The following is a 17234-nucleotide window of genomic DNA, read 5'->3' as shown; positions in this document are numbered from 1 at the left end:
CCAGGAACCCAAACCCCTCCTTCCTACACCAGTTCTTGAGCCACTTGTTAATTTCCCTAATCTCCCGCTGCCTTTCTTGTGTGGCCCGTGGTACAGGTAGTATTTCGGAAAATACTACCTTTGAGGTCCTTGCCCTAAGCTTTTGACCTAAATCCCTGAAATCATTTTTAAGGATTCTCCACCTACCCCTAACTTTGTCATTGGTTCCGATATGGACCATGACCGCTGGATCTTCTCCAGCCCCTCCCAGTAATCTGTCAACCCGATCCGCGATGTGTCAAACTCTAGCGCCAGGAAGACAACACACTGTTCGGCGATCACGTTCTTTGTGACAGATTTCCCTATCTGTTCCCCTAATAATTGAGTCTCCCACTACCAGCACCTGTCTGGCCTGCCCTGCTCTCCTGGTCCCCTGCTTACCAGAGCTGACATTCCCCTGACTGGCAGAGGAAGTGTCCGGCTGCGGCCGTGCCGTCCCTGGACTGATATCCCCCTCATCTGCCAAACGTGCAAACTTGTTGGGGTGTGTCAGATCAGGGCTAGCCTCCCTGGCACTCTTCCCTCTACCCCGCTTTATAACTGTTTCCCAGCTAGCTACCTCACTTTCCTCAGCCTCCTCTCTGTCACCCTCCCCCTCATCTACCCCAAAGACTGCTTGCTCGGTGAGAAGCAAACTCTTTTGCAAATTGTCAATGCCTCTCAGTGTTGCAACTTGCCCGTTTAGAGACTCGATTAGCGATTCCAAACGGGTACTTTGCTCACATCTTGAACAAAGATATTCACCCTTGAAGGGCTGTTCCAGGACTGCATACATCATGCAAGATGTGCAGTGGACTGCGTTGTCAATTGTGCAACACATACTAAATGGGGATTACACCACAAAAGCAAAAAATACAATACAATGTAGTAATAAGAAACAGGCTAATTGCAGTCCCCCACTGAAGTCCCTGAATCTAAAGTCACTTAATCTTAAGTCACACACTTACGCAACCACACTTAATCAACCACGCGTCGCGGTCAAACTCGCGTTGTATATCTCCTTATATAAATATAAATGCAGCTCACTACACCAGCCTGGTTTGTTTTCCCTCTGGATTCAAAAAAGCTCTATAAAGTTCTGAAAAGTAGTCCAAGAAAACTTTATCTATAGAATTTTGTCCAACAACTATCCTCCCATTAGCCAATCGGATATTGTCTTTATTTTTCTTGGGTTCCTGACTCAAGATCACTCTAGATAGAAGTTTCCCTGGACGCCCCGATTCAGTATTTTTGGCCCTTAAAGAATAAACTCTGTTGGGCCTTCTCCAGCAGGAAGTTGGAATATACTTGTGTGGTTTTCTGCATGGTTTCCCTATTTTCCTCTGTCCTATTTATATAATAAGATTGTGTAGCTAAGAAACTTGTTCTTTTAAGTTTCCCTCCTTTTCCCCGTACTCCTTTCTTAGGTTAGCAATATTACTAACCATTATTCCCCTCATTTAGGCCTTAAAAGTGTCCCATACTACTTGGGTTTTTGCTGAGGTATAATTAGCCTCCCAAAATTGGTTATTTTCCTTTTGTATTATTTCATGATTTTTTATTACTGATAACCAATAGGGGTTAAGTCTAAATGGAGACCTCCCTATTTGTTTATCCTGGGTCAGGCAGAGTTCGAGGAGTAGGGGCAGATAGTCCGAGAGTGACCTAGTCTCGTACTTCATTCATTTTACATATCGCTAATATTTTTTATTAATCAAAGCATGGTCTATTCTGGACATAGATCTGCCTAATTTACTAATGCATGAGAAGACCCTTCTCCCCTGTCCCAGACTTCCCCAAACATCCTCGAACCCAGCCTCCAAACAGAAACATGCCAAGGAGGACCCCTGAACAGAGGCGTCCCCCTTGACACCACTAGAGACTCTGTCGTTCGCGGGATTAATGATACAATTGAAGTCTACCATAATCAATGTAGGACATTCTGGCCATTTATCCATGAATTTTAGCAAAGAGTTAAGTACTAAGAAAGAAAATGGAGGTGGAATATAGACAAAGGCCAGAATACACATCTTCCCCGCCAGCTTACAATATAGGAAGACAATTCTCCCCTGGGGGTCAACAGAGGCTGCCTCGCACATAAAATCAATCGTTCTATGAATAAAGACAGTCACTCTCCTAGAATTACTAGAGAAGGTAGAATGGTATGTGTGCGCAACCCAGCCCCTGGTGACGACCCTGGAGGTCTCCCCCATAAATGTGTTTCTATCAAACATATAATAGCTGGGAGATGTGAACGCATCAAATTAAAAAAACGCTTGTCTTTTTCTTCTATGCCCCAGGCCCCTGACATTCCAGGTAAGAATTCTGATTGACATTATAAAAATGTATATTAAAAAAAAAAACACACACAAAACTCTTCCCCACCCTAGACACATCACAGCCCCCATCCAACCCCCCAATCCAATTAACCCCCACCCCCCCTTAACCAAAGAAAGGGAACAATATAGAGCATAATCTGCCAGCTAAGGATCCCGGCAAAACCTTAAGCAGTTAGATCACATATTGTTTCGTTCAAGCCACTCCGCAGCTTTCTCCGGCGTATCAAAAAATAAAGTTGTATCATTGAAAATAATCCGGAGTTTGGCTGGGAAGACAAGTGAGTATTTAATATCCCTTTCTCTTAGTGTCTTTTTAACAGTAATAAACAAGCGTCTCTTTTCTTGGACATCTTTGTAAAAATCCAGGAAAAAGGCCAGTCTATTTCCATCATATAAAACAGGGGGACAGAGTACCTCAATTCCTATAGGTACAATATCCCATATAGAGTATAGGTGTAGGTTGAGGCTGCATAAATGTCCTTAACGTTGAGAAGGTTAGCTGGTTAGAGGATTAGTTGGTTCCTCAGTTAGTAAAAGTTAATGTTAATGGGAGGAGAAATACAGGAACAATCTCACCAGTCTTCAGTTCACTGTTGAAAGCCCCGGCTGGAGAGAACAAGGGGGACACACTCAGGGAGATCAGGTAGATCGCAAGTTGCAGGAGGGACGAAGGATCCGGAAGACCAGAGAGGAACAGCCACCGGAACACACCGCACGCAGCAGCAGAAACCATCCGTAGGCGCCGGGATATCACCCCAAAACATCGGCAACCACCGGTATTTCACACAGGAGCTCAGGAGAAACCGGGTAGCAGGGGCCCGACGGAGGAGCAAAAGCACCAGCACCGCTTGTTCAGGTCCGCAGGTCCCCTATCCGGGGGCAGAGGGAGAGATGCCGCAATCAGCGGTCAGCGAGGCAGCCGAGCATCGGGGAGGAGAGGCGAGCGCAACGTCATCACGTCATCACCCGCAGTATTGTTGGTACTATTTCTTTCTTTTGAAAGCTTTCTGGTACTGAACACAGTGATTTTCCAGCCCTGCACTATCTGTCCCTTCCTGCAGACACCAGTCCCTAATACTGCTGAATTTAACCCTTGTTAAAAAAATAAATAAATGCTGCACTGCTGTCAAACACACACTTTAGTCCTGAAGCGGACTGTTCTGTCTTTCAAGAACTTTTTGGGAGTTAAATTGTTGTAATTTAAGCAAACCGCTATATGTCCCTGCCTGCTGTCGGCTCTCCCTAACGCTGAATGATCCAAGCGCGGGACGTTGGCTCCTATATAAACTAGTACCATGTGTTCTGGCCAGCCAACCAGTGTAAGGCTTATAGCTTACATGGCTATAGCATTACACTGGAGGGAATTACTTACCTGAATGCTGATTGGATGCTTCAGGAGGCGCCAAACGTGCGGGGCGGAGACTCGATCAATGCGACGAACACATGTGGTATTCGGCCGAGTACCGCCACAAGCCGAGCATGCTCGCTCATCACTATTTAAAACTTATTGGACGGCGCTTCACAGTGCAGATGGACAATGACCCAAAGCATACTGCAAAAGCAACCAAAGAGTTTTTTAAGGGAAAGAAGTGGAATGTTATGAATGGCCAAGTCAATCACCTGACCTGAATCCGATTGAGCATGCATTTCACTTGCTGAAGACAAAACTGAAGGGAAAATGCCCCAAGAACAAGCAGGAACTGAAGACAGTTGCAGTAGAGGCCTAGCAGAGCATCACCAGGGATGAAACCCAGCGTCTGGTGATGTCTGCACGTGGCAGGCACATATGTAAAATGTTGTAATTCCTACACCGTTCACCTGATTTGGATGTAAATACCCTCAAATTAAAGCTGACAGTCTGCAGTTAACCTCTTCCGGACACAAGGTGCACCGGTACGCCCTGATGTCCCGGAACTTAAGGACACAGGGCTTACCAATACGTCCTGTGTATTTCTGATCACCGCTGCTCGGCGAGCGGTGATCGGAACCCGATGCCTCCTCAAATCATTGAGCAGGCACCCTGGGTAAATGCGCGGGGGGGACACCCCCCCCCCATGTCGGCGATTAATTCAGACCTGTGGTTTGCGGCTTTTACCTGCGGCGGCGGGCGGCGGTGCCATCGGTTCCCTATGCAGCTGTAGGGGGGACCCAATGGCATGGAAGGCAGCGCGAGGCCTTCCTTAGGCTTCGGCGCTGCCTTCCTGTGATGAGCCTGTGAGATCCAGCCCCCTGGATCTCACAGGCCGGAAGATGTATGAGTAATACACACTGTATTACTCATACAGCCAATGCATTCCAATACATTGAATTGATTAGGCAGTGGCTGAGGGACAGGCAACAGAGGGTTGTAGTCAATGGAGTATATTCAGACCAAGGTCTTGTTACCAGTGGGATACCTCAGGGATCTGTTCTGGGACCCATATTGTTTAATATCTTTATCAGCGCAATTGCAGAAGGCCTCGATGGTAAGGTGTGTCTTTTTGCTGATGACTAGAGTTGAGCGAACACCTGGATGTTCGGGTTCGAGAAGTTCGGCCGAACTTCCCGGAAATGTTCGGGTTCGGGATCCCGTAATCTCATCCCGCAAAAAATGAGACCCTACCTAAGATAATCGCCCAAAAACTGGAAAAACTATGGCTCTCAGAATATGGAGACACTAAAATGTGATTTTTTTTGTTTAAAAAATGATATTGTGTAAAACTTACATAAATAAAAAAAGTATACATATTAGGTATCGCCGCATCCGTAATAACTTGCTCTATAAAAATATCACATGACCTAACCCCTCAGGTGAATACCGTAAAACAAAAACCAAAAAAAAGGTGTAAAAAAAGCTATTTTTTGTCACCTTACATCACAAAAAGTGTAATAGCAAGCAATCAAAAAGTCACACGCACCCCAAAATAGTGCCAATTAAACCGTCATCTCATCCCACAAAAATCATACCCTACCCAAGATAATGTCCCAAAAACTGAAAAAACTATGGTTCTCAGACAATGGAAACACTAAAACATGATTTTTTGTTTCAAAAATTAAATTATTGCGTAAAACTTACATAAATAAAAAAAGTATACATATTAGATATCACCGCATCCGTAATAACTTGCTCTATAAAAATATCACATGACCTCACCCCTCAGCTGAATACCGTCAAAAAATAAAAACGGTGTAAAAAAAGCTATTTTTTGTCACCTTACATAACAAAAAGTGTAATAGCAAGTGATCAAAAAGTCATACGCACCCCAAAATAGTGCCAATTAAACCGTCATCTCATCCCACAAAAATCTTACCCTACCCAAGATATTCGCCCCAAAAAACTGAAAAAACTGAAAAAACTATGGCTCTCAGACTATGGAAACACTAAAACATGATTTTTTGGGTTTCAAAAATGAAATCATTGTGTAAAACTTACATAAATAAAAAAAATTATACATATTAGGTATCGCCGCATCCGTGACAACCTGGTCTATAAAAATACCACATGATCTAACCTGTCAGATGAATGTTGTAAATAACAAAGCATAAAAACGGTGCCAAAACATCTATTTCTTGTTACCTTGCCTCACAAAAAGTGTAATATAGAGCAACCAAAAATCATATGTACCCTAAACTAGTACCAACAAAACTGCCACCCTATCCCGTAGTTTTATTTAAATGGGGTCACTTTTTTGGAGTTTCTACTGTAGGGGTGCATTAGGAGGGCTTCAAATGGGACATGGTGTCAAAAAACCAGTCCAGCAAAATCTGCCTTCTAAAAACCATATGGCATTCCTTTCATTCTGCGCCCTGCCGTGTGCTCGTACAGCGGTTTACGGCCACATATGGGGTGTTTCTGTAAACTACAGAATCAGAGCCATAAATATTGAGTTTTGTTTGGCTGTTAACCCTTGCTTTGTAACTGGAAAAAAAATTATTAAAATGAAAAACCTGCCAAAAAAGTGCAATTTTGAAATTGTATCTCTATTTTCCATTAATTCTTGTGGAACACCTAAAGGGTTAACAACGTTTGTAAAATCAGTTTTGAATTCTTTGAGGGGTGTAGTTTCTAGAATGGGGTCATTTTTGGGTGGTTTCTATTATGTAAGCCTCAGAAAGTGACTACAGATCTGAACTGGTCCTTGAAAAGTGGGTTTTTGAAAATTTCCGAAAAATTTCAAGATTTGCTTCTAAACTTCTAAGCCTTGTAACATCCCCAAAAAATAAAATGTCATTCCCAAAATGATCCAAACATGAAGTAGACATGGGGAATGTAAAGTAATATTTATTTTTGTAGGTATTAGGCCTAGTATACACAAATGTTTTTTTGCGAGTGTACAGGCCGTTTTTTTTGTGTTCCGTGTATGGAACCATTCATTTCAATGGTTCCGCAAAAAACTGAATATACTCCGTATGCATTCCGTTTCCGTATTTCCGTTTTTCTGTTCTGTTAAAAGATAGAACATGTCCTATTATTGCCCGCAAATCATGTTCCGTGGCTCTATTCAAGTCAATGGGTCCCCAAAAAAAACGGAATGCATCCGTATGTCTTCCGTATCCGTTCCGTTTTTGCTGAACCATCTATTAAAAATTTTATGCCTAGCCCAATTTTTTCAATGTAATTACTGTCTACAGTATATGCCATACAGAAAAATGGAACGGAAAAACGGAACAGAAGCGAAAAAAAAAAATGGAACAATGGATCCGTAAAAAAAACGGACCGCAAAACACTGAAAAAGCCATACGTTCGTGTGTACTAGGCCTTACTATGTATTATAGAAGTAGAGAAATTGAAACTTGGAAATTTGTAAATTTGGTATTTTTTGATAAATAAAAATGATTTTTTTTTTACTCCATTTTACCAGTGTCATGAAGTACAATATGTGACGAAAAGACAATCTCAGAATGGCCTGGATAAGTCAAAGTGTTTTAACGTTATCAGCACTTAAAGTGACACTGGTCAGATTTGCAAAAAATGGCCTGGTCCTTAAGGTGAAATATGGCTGTGTCCTTAAGGAGTTAAAGCACATCTTTTTCATTTCATTTCAAATCCATTGTGGTGGTGTATAGAGCCAAAATTGTTAGAATTGTGTCGATGTCCCAATATTTATGGACCTGACTGTATTTCTCGTCTTCATATCACTCCTCACATACAGGCACACACCGTCAACTTTTCTATTGGCCCTACCTTTCCTAAAGAGTTTAAAACCCTGAATATTAACAGTAGCGATGAGCAAACATTAGAAAAATTCACCAAAAGTAGCCAAGAAATTGTACTTGTTACAAATTAATTTGCCACAAATCACTATAACTAAGGTAGACCCAGAGCACTCTGCCTTAGGGTATGGCCACACAGAGCGACCATGCTGCGAGCAGGTTAAGGTCATGCTGCTATGATAAAGCATGTTGCCAATTAGCCCACAGCTGCTTTTCATTCAATAATGAAGACCGCACTGTATAGACCTTCTTCATTGTTAATGGCCGGGCGGCATCTTCAACCACTTCAGCCCCCTTAGCTTAGGCACCCTTAATGACCAGGCCACTTTTTACACTTCTGACCTACACTACTTTAACCGTTTATTGCTCGGTCATGCAACTTACCACCCAAATGAATTTTACCTCCTTTTCTTCTCACTAATAGAGCTTTCATTTGGTGGTTTTTCATTGCTGCTGACATTTTTACTTTTTTTGTTATTAATCGAAATTTAACGATTTTTTTTGCAAAAAAATGACATTTTTCACTTTCAGTTGTAAAATTTTGCCAAAAAAACGACATCCATATATAAATTTTTCTCTAAATTTATTTTTCTACATGTCTTTGATAAAAAAAAAATGTTTGGGTAAAAAAAAAATGGTTTGGGTAAAAGTTATAGCGTTTACAAACTATGGTACAAAAATGTGAATTTCCGCTTTTTGAAGCAGCTCTGACTTTCTGAGCACCTGTCATGTTTCCTGAGGTTCTACAATGGCCAGACAGTACAAACACCCCACAAATGACCCCATTTCGGAAAGTAGACACCCTAAGGTATTCGCTGATGGGCATAGTGAGTTCATAGAACTTTTTATTTTTTGTCACAAGTTAGCGGAAAATGATGATTTTTTTTTTTTTTCTTACAAAGTCTCATATTCCACTAACTTGTGACAAAAAATAAAAACTTCTATGAACTCACTATGCCCATCAGCGAATACCTTGGGGTGTCTTCTTTCCAAAATGGGGTCACTTGTGGGGTAGTTATACTGCCCTGGCATTCTAGGGGCCCTAATGTGTGGTAAGTAGTTTGAAATCAAAATCTGTAAAAAATGGCTGGTGAAATCCGAAAGGTGCTCTTTGGAATGTGGGCCCCTTTGCCCACCTAGGCTGCAAAAAAGTGTCACACATGTGGTATCTCCGTACTCAGGAGAAGTTGGGCAATGTGTTTTGGGGTGTCATTTTACATATACCCATGCTGGGTGAGAGAAATATCTTGGCAAAAGACAACTTTTCCCATTTTTTTTATACAAAGTTGGCATTTGACCAAGATATTTATCTCACCCAGCATGGGTATATGTAAAATGACACCCCAAAACACATCGCCCAACTTCTCCTGAGTACGGAGATACCAGATGTGTGACACTTTTTTGCAGCCTAGGTGGGCAAAGGGGCCCACATTCCAAAGAGCACCTTTCGGATTTCACCGGCCAATTTTTACAGATTTTGATTTCAAACTACTTACCACACATTTGGGCCCCTAGAATGCCAGGGCAGTATAACTACCCCACAAGTGACCCCATTTTGGAAAGAAGACACCCCAAGGTATTCCGTGAGGGGCATGGCGAGTTCCTAGAATTTTTTATTTTTTGTCACAAGTTAGCAGAAAATGATGTTTTGTTTTTTTTGTTTTTTCTTACAAAGTCTCATATTCCACTAACTTGTGACAAAAAATAAAAACTTCCATGAACTCACTATGCCCATCAGCGAATACCTTGGGGTGTCTTCTTTCCAAAATGGGGTCACTTGTGGGGTAGTTATACTGCCCTGGCATTTTAGGGGCCGAATGCGTGAGAAGTGGTTTGAAATCAAAATCTGTAAAAAATGGCCGGTGAAATCCGAAAGGTGCTCTTTGGAATGTGGGCCCCTTTGCCCACCTAGGCTGCAAAAAAGTGTCACACATGTGGTATCTCCGTACTCAGGAGAAGTTGGGCAATGTGTTTTGGGGTGTCATTTTACATATACCCATGCTGGGTGAGAGAAATATCTTGGCAAAAGACAACTTTTCCCATTTTTTTTATACAAAGTTGGCATTTGACCAAGATATTTATCTCACCCAGCATGGGTATATGTAAAATGACACCCCAAAACACATCGCCCAACTTCTCCTGAGTACGGAGATACCAGATGTGTGACACTTTTTTGCAGCCTAGGTGGGCAAAGGGGCCCACATTCCAAAGAGCACCTTTCGGATTTCACCGGCCAATTTTTACAGATTTTGATTTCAAACTACTTACCACACATTTGGGCCCCTAGAATGCCAGGGCAGTATAACTACCCCACAAGTGACCCCATTTTGGAAAGAAGACACCCCAAGGTATTCCGTGAGGGGCATGGCGAGTTCCTAGAATTTTTTATTTTTTGTCACAAGTTAGCAGAAAATGATGTTTTGTTTTTTTTTGTTTTTTCTTACAAAGTCTCATATTCCACTAACTTGTGACAAAAAATAAAAACTTCCATGAACTCACTATGCCCATCAGCGAATACCTTGGGGTGTCTTCTTTCCAAAATGGGGTCACTTGTGGGGTAGTTATACTGCCCTGGCATTTTAGGGGCCGAATGCGTGAGAAGTGGTTTGAAATCAAAATCTGTAAAAAATGGCCGGTGAAATCCGAAAGGTGCTCTTTGGAATGTGGGCCCCTTTGCCCACCTAGGCTGCAAAAATGTGTCACACATCTGGTATCCGCGTACTCAGGAGAAGTTGGGCAATGTGTTTTGGGGTGTCTTTTTACATATACCCATGCTGGGTGAGATAAATATCTCGGTCAAATGCCAACTTTGTATAAAAAAATGGGAAAAGTTGTCTTTTGCTAAAATATTTTTCTCACCCAGCATGGGTATATGTAAAAAGACACCCCAAAACACATTGCCCAACTTCTCCTGAGTACGGGGATACCAGATGTGTGACACTTTTTTGCAGCCTAGGTGGGCAAAGGGGCCCACATTCCAAAGAGCACCTTTCGGATTTCACCGGCCATTTTTTACAGATTTTGATTTCAAACCACTTCTCACGCATTCGGCCTCTAAAATGCCAGGGCAGTATAACTACCCCACAAGTGACCCCATTTTGGAAAGAAGACACCCCAAGGTATTTCGTCATGGGCATAGTGAGTTCATGGAAGTTTTTATTTTTTGTCACAAGTTAGTGGAATATGAGACTTTGTAAGGAAAAAAAATATATAAAAAATCATCATTTTCCGCTAACTTGTGACAAAAAATATAATTCTAGGAACTCGCCATGCCCCTCACGGAATACCTTGGGGTGTCTTCTTTCCAAAATGGGGTCACTCGTGGGGTAGTTATACTGCCCTGGCATTCTAGGGGCCCTAATGTGTGGTAAGTAGGTAAATGACCTATGAAATCCGAAAGGTGCTCTTTGGAATGTGGGCCCCTTTGCCCACCTAGGCTGCAAAAAAGTGTCACACATGTGGTATCGCCGTATTCAGGAGAAGTTGGGAAAAGTGTTTTGGGGTGTCTTTTTACATATACTCATGCTGGGTGAGAGAAATATCTCGGCAAAAGACAACTTTTCCCATTTTTTTTATACAAAGTTGGCATTTGACCAAGATATTTATCTCACCCAGCATGGGTATATGTAAAATGACACCCCAAAACACATTGCCCAACTTCTCCTGAGTACGGCGATACCACATGTGTGACACTTTTTTGCAGCCTAGATGCGCAAAGGGGCCCACATTCCTTTTATGAGAGCATTTTTAGACATTTGGATCCCAGACTTCTTCTCACGCTTTAGGGCCCCTAGAATGCCAGGGCAGTATAAATACCCCACATGTGACCCCATTTTGGAAAGAAGACACCCCAAAGTATTCAATGAGGGGCATGGCGACTTCATAGAAATTTTTACTTTTTGGCACAAGTTAGCGGAAATTGATATATTTTTTTTTTTCTCACAAAGTCTCCCTTTCCGCTAACTTGGGAGAAAAATTTCAATCTTTCATGGACTCAATATGCCCCTCAGTGAATACCTTGGGGTGTCTTCTTTCCGAAATGGGGTCACATGTGGGGTATTTATACTGCCATGGCATTCTAGGGGCCCTAAAGCATGAGAAGAAGTCTGGAATATAAATGTCTAAAAAATTTTACGCATTTGGATTCCGTGAGGGGTATGGTGAGTTCATGTGAGATTTTATTTTTTTGACACAAGTTAGTGGAATATGAGACTTTGTAAGAAAAAAAAAATAATTTCCGCTAACTTGTGCCAAAAAAATGTCTGAATGGAGCCTTACAGGGGGGTGATCAATGACAGGGGGGTGATCAATGACATGGGGGTGATCAATGACAGGGGGGTAATCAGGGAGTCTATATGGGGTGATCACCCCCCTGTCATTGATCATCCCCCTATAAGGCTCCATTCAGATGTCCGTATGTGTTTTGCGGATCCGATCCATGTAACAGTGGATCCGTAAAAATCATACGGACATCTGAATGCAGCCTGACAGGGGGGTGATCAATGACAGGGGGGTGATCAATGACAGGGGGGTGATCAATGACAGGGGGGTGATCAGGGAGTCTATATGGGGTGATCACCCCTGTCATTGATCACCCCCCTGTAAGGCTCCATTCAGATATCCGTATGTGTTTTGCGGATCCGATCCATGTATCAGTGGATCCGTAAAAATCATACGGACATCTGAATGCAGCCTTACAGGGGGGTGATTAATGACAGGGGGGTGATCAATGACAGGGGGTGATCAGGGAGTCTATATGGGGTGATCACCCCCCTGTCATTGATCACCCCCCTATAAGGCTCCATTCAGATGTCTGTATGTGTTTTGCGGATCCGATCCATGTATCAGTGGATCCGTAAAAATCATACGGACATCTGAATGCAGCCTGACAGGGGGGTGATCAATGACAGGGGGGTGATCAGGGAGTCTATATGGGGTGATCACCTCCGTCATTGATCACTCCCCTGTAAGGCTCCATTCAGACGTCCGTATGTGTTTTGCGGATCCGATCCATCTATCAGTGGATCCGTAAAAATCATACGGACGTCTGAATGGAGCCTTACAGGGGGGTGATCAATGACAGGGGGGTGATCAATGACAGGGGGGTGATCAGGGAGTCTATATGGGGTGATCACCTCAGTCATTGATCACTCCCCTGTAAGGCTCCATTCAGACGTCCGTATGGGTTTTGCGGATCCGATCCATCTATCAGTGGATCCGTAAAATTCATACGGACGTCTGAATGGAGCCTTACAGGGGGGTGATCAATGACAGGGGGTGATCAGGGAGTCTATATGTGGTGACCACCTCCGTCATTGATCACTCCCCTGTAAGGCTCCATTCAGACGTCCGTATGTGTTTTGCGGATCCGATCCATCTATCAGTGGATCCGTAAAATTCATATGGACCTCTGAATGGAGCCTTACAGGGGGGTGATCAATGACAGGGGGGTGATCAGTGAGTCTATATGGGGTGATCAGGGGTGATCAGTGGTTCATAAGGGGTTAATAAGTGACAGGGGGGGTGTAGTGTAGTGTAGTGGTGTTTGGTGCTACTTTACTGAGCTACCTGTGTCCTCTGGTGGTCGATCCAAACAAAAGGGACCACCAGAGGACCAGGTAGCAGGTATATTAGACGCTGTTATCAAAACAGAGTCTAATATACCTGTTAGGGGTTAAAAAAATCACATCTCCAGCCTGCCAGCGAACGATCGCCGCTGGCAGGCTGGGGATCCACTCGCTTACCTTCCGATCCTGTGAACGCGCGCGCCTGTGTGCGCGCGTTCACAGGAAATCTCGCGCCTCGCGAGATGACGCATATATGCGTGACTCTGCGCAGCGCTGCCACCTCCGGAACGCGAATCTGCGTTAGGCGTTCCAGAGGTGGCTAAACAGGGGCTGTTACTGGTATGGGGTTTGGTTGGGTAGGTGCATATTATTGCTGTTCTTGCCTGCAGTTTCATGAAAGTGGCGATCTGGGCTGTTTAATCCCTAACATGATGCAGGCAATGTCGCACATCGAATGTAAGCCGTTACAAATAAGATTGTGGGGTGAAGATGCCAGTGAAGGCAGGCCGAGACCTATCATAGGCCTCAAGCCTTTCTCTAGTGTTTCCCAGCAGGCTGCGCCTCTGGTCAATGTGAGTATAAGGGCTCATGCACACGACCGTATGCCCTCCGAGACATACGGTCCGTGAGCGGGCCATATGTCCCGGAGCGGCATACATAGTGCGCACGGGAGCGCACAGCATCATAGGTTACTATGATACTGTGTGCATCGGGCCGCCCGCAGGACTATTGTCCCGCACTCATATGATATTATGAGTACAGGACAATAGCCCTGCGGGCGGCCCGAAGCGCACAGCATCATAGTAACCTATGATGCTGTGCGCTCCCGTGCGCACTATGTATGCCGCTCCGGGACATTTGGCCAGCTCACGGACTGTATGTCTCAGAGGGCATACGGTCGTGTGCATGAGCCCTAACACTGACATCAAAATACAATGCACTATAGAAATTTTATAAGCAATCAAAAGATTAAATGGTAGAAAAGTTAAAAAAAAACACATTGAATAAAAAAAATACAATGAAAGAAAATATGCTTTTTTCCCCAAAAAAATCTTCTCAATAAAAAAAATTAAAAAAAAAAAAAATCTCCCCCACATGTTTGGGATCACTGCATCCATAATGACCTGCACTACACAAATACCATGCAAATTATCACGTACCGTACGGTGAACACCTAAAAAAATCTATTTTTCTGGAATGGAATTAAAAGTGATCAAAAAGCATTATGTACCCAAAAATGAAAACTACGAGACATCCTGCAAAAATCAAGCCCTCACACAGCTCCATAGAAAGAAAAAAAAAAGTCATTTTTTCTTTAAAAAAAAGTGTTTTTGTTGATCAAAAGTAGTAAAACACTATACACCATACTGTATGTATTTGGTGTCGCTGTAATTGTACTGACCCAGAGAATAAAGTCATTTTATTTATGTTATTTGTTTTTATATTTTTTTGTATTTGTTTATGTTATTTATGCTGAAAAATGACCACAAAATGTATATTGTAAATGATATGGAGGTAGATGTTTGGTTGGTCTGCATTTCATGTTCCCTCTGCCTTCCTCCCTATAATCTGGTCCTGGTCAGAAATCCTATGGTCATTGATTAGTGAACAGTCATGTTTAGATCCTTCTTACAATTAGATATGAATCACTTCTTCTTACATCATCTTTACTACAAGAAGCCATTAGAAAGTCAGAAGAAATGCAGAATACTTACCTATTACACTCAAATATATTTGGATTCTTTAGTAATGTAGACCCGTGATATCTGATAATAGTGGACGCTAGTTGTATTATCCCTCCAACTATCAGGTCCCCTGGGCTTTGGGTGAAAGAAGTATCATCAGTCATTTCCAGTCTGCATGGAGAAGACCAGGAACAAGTTCTGTCAATGATAATAAGCATCAGGGTGAAGATCTTTATGAGGCTCCTCATGATTTCCTAAAATAACAGAAATAACAGAAACATATCCCAAGTTAAGACCTTGTCAGTCTGGTCCTTCATGCTACATATGATGTATCTTATTAGAGCAGTAGATGAGAGTCACAGTGAAAAAGCTCCTCTTACATTCTAGAAAAAGAACAGCATGGTGGCATAGATGTCCAAATGTGTAATAAGGATTATACGGAGAAAGAGCCCCAGCTGGAAAAAGGAGTGATATGTCATAGAAAGCAAAATATTTCTTCCTGATCCCTGTGGAGATGACACTGGATGAACCTTCAGACAAGGATTTTACTATATAAACGCTTATGTAAGACAGGACTGCAGGTAATCAACAATTCCAGTTACTACATGTATACGGCTAATGAGTGCAGAAAGCTTCCAGAAATCATGACTTACAATGTAATATGTCACACCGGGCTAAGGGGATAGGAATGTCATTACTGATAGATATGTCTGAGTGAGGGGTGTCAGGGTCCATGTGATGTCTGAGTGAGGGGTGTCAGGGTCCATGTGATGTCTGAGTGAGGGGCGTCAGGGTCCATGTGATGTCTGAGTGAGGGGCGTCAGGGTCCATGTGATGTCTGAGTGAGGGGCATCAGGGTCCATGTGATGTCTGAGTGAGGGGCGTCAGGGTCCATGTGATGTCTGAGTGAGGGGCATCAGGGTCCATGTGATGTCTGAGTGAGGGGTGTCAGGGTCCATGTGATGTGTGAGTAAGGGGTGTCAGGGTCCATGTGATGTCTGAGTGAGGGGTGTCAGGGTCCATGTGATGTGTGAGTGAGGGGTGTCAGGGTCCATGTGATGTCTGAGTGAGGAGCGTCAGGGTCCATGTGATGTCTGAGTGAGGGGCGTCAGGGTCCATGTGATGTCTGAGTGAGGGGTGTCAGGGTCTATGTGATGTCTGAGTGAGGGGCGTCATGGTCCATGTGATGTCTGAGTGAGGAGTGTCAGGGTCCATGTGATGTCTGAGAGAGGGGCGTCAGGGTCCATGTGATGTCTGAGTGAGGGGTGTCAGGGTCCATGTGATGTCTGAGTGAGGGGCGTCAGGGTCCATGTGATGTCTCTGTGAGGGGTGTCAATCTCTCTATGATATCTGAGTGAGGGGCGTCAGGGTCCATGTGATGTCTGAGTGAGGGGCGTCAGGCTCCATGTGATGTCTGAGTGAGGGGCGTCAGGGTCTATGTGATGTCTGAGTGAGTGCTGTCAGGGTCCATGTGATGTCTGAGTGAGTGCTGTCAGGGTCCATGTGATGTCTGAGTGAGGGGCATCAGACTCCCTGTGATGAGTAGAAGTGGTGGTCACTTACCTGTTAGTATGGAGATCCTGACTGTACAGTGACAGGTGAAGATGAGTCCAGGTCCTCTTCTTCCCAGAGTCTGTCTCTGATCCTCACATTTATCTTCTCTTTACATCAGCGCTGGCTCATCTGTGGAGAGATCAGGTAGAAATAGAAGAGTTCGGGGAATTATGAGAAATTCTGAAATATGTTTTTCCAGAAGATGCAATATTCTTATTTAGTCCCCTGTGTCTTGATAATAAAATTATACATTTCTTTCTGAAGTTTCTCACATCTGCTCACTGTAAACTTTGTTATAACTTAGAAGTGCCGCAGTAACATCAAACCATTGTGCACCAGTAGAAATAAGTGAATTGTAAAAGGCTCATTCGTGAGGTCTGGTGAAAAGTGACCAGTAGAGGCGAGGTCACCGTACCTCCCCTGTTATTATCCAAGTGGGTGTGTAGTGCCCTGGAGCAGGGAGTACTTTGATGTTTGGACATTTGTGGACATTTGTCAATTTCCCAAATGCAGGGTTATAGACTTCTTACTTTGTTTCACTTGAAAGGGCCAACTTGCACTGTTTAATACTGTGTAACTGCATTTTATATTTGTAATATATATATATTGTGACAATGTGAACATTGAGGTGTTGTTTCCCCAGGTTCCTGTCCGGGACTTGAGGCATGCTCATGTCCAGGGATCCTATTTAATCCTGCTACTGGATCTTGGGTGGGTCTCACTCTGGAGTGTCTTGTGAAGCAGAGTCCTAGTGAGGCTCTGTGTGAGTGGTCTCAGCCAGGTGGGCTGAGGGGCCACGAGGCTAGGCGATAGCCTGAACTTTGGGGGACGCGGTGATGCCTGTGAAACAAGGATCACGAGACCAGAGTCGGGAGGAC

The sequence above is a fragment of the Bufo bufo genome, chromosome 4, assembly GCF_905171765.1.
Source record: "Bufo bufo chromosome 4, aBufBuf1.1, whole genome shotgun sequence".
In the NCBI taxonomy this organism is placed as follows: domain Eukaryota; kingdom Metazoa; phylum Chordata; class Amphibia; order Anura; family Bufonidae; genus Bufo; species Bufo bufo.
Note: the sequence above shows the minus strand (reverse complement) of the source record.